Below are 2,715 nucleotides of genomic sequence, written 5' to 3' on the forward strand. Positions count from 1 at the left end.
GGCTTGTTTGAACGGCAGCCCCTTTAGTGCTGCCCCCCCCCCCCCCCCCCCCCCCCCCTTGCGGGTGTACTGGGAAGATCTCGCTTTTGCTCATGTTGAGTTTGTAGCCCGAGAAGGCTCCAAACTCTTTCAGGAGCGCGATGATTCCGTCCATGTTGCTTTGTGGGTCCGAGATGTAGAGGAGCAGATCATCTGCATAGAGTGAGACTCTGTGCTCTCTACCTCCCCTTCGGATCCCCCTCCAATTTTTTGCTGCCCTGAGCGCGATTGCTAGCGGTTCGATTGCTAGGGCGAACAGCAGCGGGGACAGTGGGCATCCTTGTCTGGTGCCCCTGTGCAGCTGGAAGTATTGGGAGTTGGTATTGTTGGTCCGTACACTCGCCATGGGAGCGTTGTATAGGAGCTTTACCCAAGCGGTGAACCCTGTTCCAAGCCCAAACCACTCCAGTACCTCTATGAGGTGTTTCCATTCGACTCTGTCGAAGGCCTTTTCTGCGTCCAGGGAGACGATCACCTCTTGTGTTCTCTCCCCGGAGGGGGTCATTATCACGTTCAGCAGGCGCCTGATGTTCGAGGTAAGCTGTCTACCTTTGACGAAGCCCGTCTGGTCCTCTGTCACCACCTCAGGTACACAGTCTTCTAGCCTTTTGGCTAGGATTTTGGCCAGTATTTTGGCGTCTGCGTTCAGCAGAGATATGGGTCTGTATGACCCACATAAGGATATATTTTTTTAATTCTTTCATGGGATGTGGGCCCCTATTTATTGCCCAGCCCCAATTGCCCCTTGAGAAGGTTATGGTGAACTCTCTTCTTGAATGGCTGCAGTCCATGTGGTGTAGGTACACCCACTGTGCTGTTAGGGAGGGAGTTCCAGGATTTTGACCCAGTGACAGTGAAGGAACGGCGATATATTTCCAAGTCAGGGTGGTGAATGACTTGGAGGGGAACCTCCAGGTGGTGGGGTTCCCAGGAATCTGCTGTTCTTGTCCTTCCAGATGGTAAAGATCAGGGGTTTGGAAGGTGCTGTTGAAGAAGCCTTGGTGAGAGGCAGTGCATCTTGTGAATAGTACATACGGCCTGCGATAAAGCATTTGTCCTGGATGGTGTTGAGCTTCTTGAGTGTTGTTGGAGCTGCGCTCATCCAGGCAAGTGGAGAGTTTCCATCACACTCCTGACCTGTACCTTGTGGATGGTGGACGGGCTTTTGGGGGGGGGGGGGGGGGGGGGTTTCAGGAGGTGAGTTACTCTCCCAGAATTCCCAGCCCCTGACTTGCTCTTGTAGCCACAGTAATAATATGGCTGGGTCCAGTTCAGTTTCTGGTCAGCAGGATGTTGATCGTGGGGGATTCAGTGATAGTAAAGCCATTGAATGTCAACAGGAAATGGTTAGATATGGTCATTCCCTGGCACTTGTGTGGCACAAATGTAACTTCCCACTTATCAGCCCAAGTCCAAAGATTGTCCAGGTCTTGCTGCATTTGGACACTGACTGCTTCATCATCTGAGGAGTTGCAAAGAACCAAGATTGCAAACAAACTGGCTTAATCTCAGACAGCTGTCTGAAAGAGGGTTGGAGTTGGTGTCTGCGTGGGTCTTAACCACACAACACAAAGATGTGCAGGCCAGGTGGATTGGCCATGCTAAATTGCCCCTTAATTGGAAAAAAATAATTGGGTACTCTTAATTTTTTTTAAAAATACCTTTGGCACAGTCACACAGCAGGGTAACCGTAACTTTGATAAAAGCCTTTTCTGTAGCGTGGCAGAGATCAGAAACCCGATTGGGGGGGGATTCAAACATGGGAGTCCCTGGAAAGACTGGAACGCACTGACTTTGGAGAGGAAAGGGAAGGAGATGGATGGCAGATATGAAGGAGAGTGGGAACTGTTTACAAAGCGGCCACGAGGGGAAGTTGGTTGATCAGCTGTTTAGTGGATTAGGGTTGAGGGAACAGGAGGTGAGTCTGATGAACAAGATCAGCTCAGAGGGGGAACGAGGAGAGGCAGGAGACAAACTCGTGAAAGGTGAAAGTTCAGGACTAGGGCAGGGAGGAGCTTCAGAGGTGAGCTAGTGAGAAATGGTCGAGGCTATTGACTGGGTTATTGCGAAGTCCATAAGTTCCTTGTTGTTGGAGGTCAAGTTGGAGGGGACGGGGAGAGGAGTTTAAGAAGATGGTTCGCAGTAGAGATAAGAAGCCAGGAGTTATCGCATTCCTGGATGATGCTGAAATAGTCAGTATTTGGAGCAGATCAGAGTCGGACCCGAAAGTTTTTGGTGTGGTCCATACAGATCTGGCGGTGGATAGTTAAACAAGCCGGCCACCATATCTTTTCTAGTCTGTGTCCCTTAGAGTTAGGGGAATGGATAGGAGGGTCGTAACGGGGGAATGGCCAGGGTGAAAGAGTAATTGTACCCAAGGTGGAGGTGGGGGTGCGGTTATGTAAATCAATATCTGCAGAATGTTCCAGCAAATGGAGGGTCAAAGGCCAGAAAGCTGGCATGGTTAACATTACAGAGCTAGTGGTGAGGTCGAGAGAGAAGGTGGGAAGATAGAGTTGGGTGTCGTTGGTGTGCAAGTGGAAGCTGAATCACGTGTCTTTGCTGAGGGGTAGCATGTGAATAAAGAAGAGGAGGGGGCCAAGGATAGATTCTCGGGGACACCAAAGTGTGGGGAGTGGGGGGGGGGGGGGTGGAGTGGGGGGCGGGGGTGGGCAG

The sequence above is a fragment of the Scyliorhinus canicula genome, chromosome 16 (genome assembly GCF_902713615.1).
Source record: "Scyliorhinus canicula chromosome 16, sScyCan1.1, whole genome shotgun sequence".
NCBI lineage: Eukaryota > Metazoa > Chordata > Chondrichthyes > Carcharhiniformes > Scyliorhinidae > Scyliorhinus > Scyliorhinus canicula.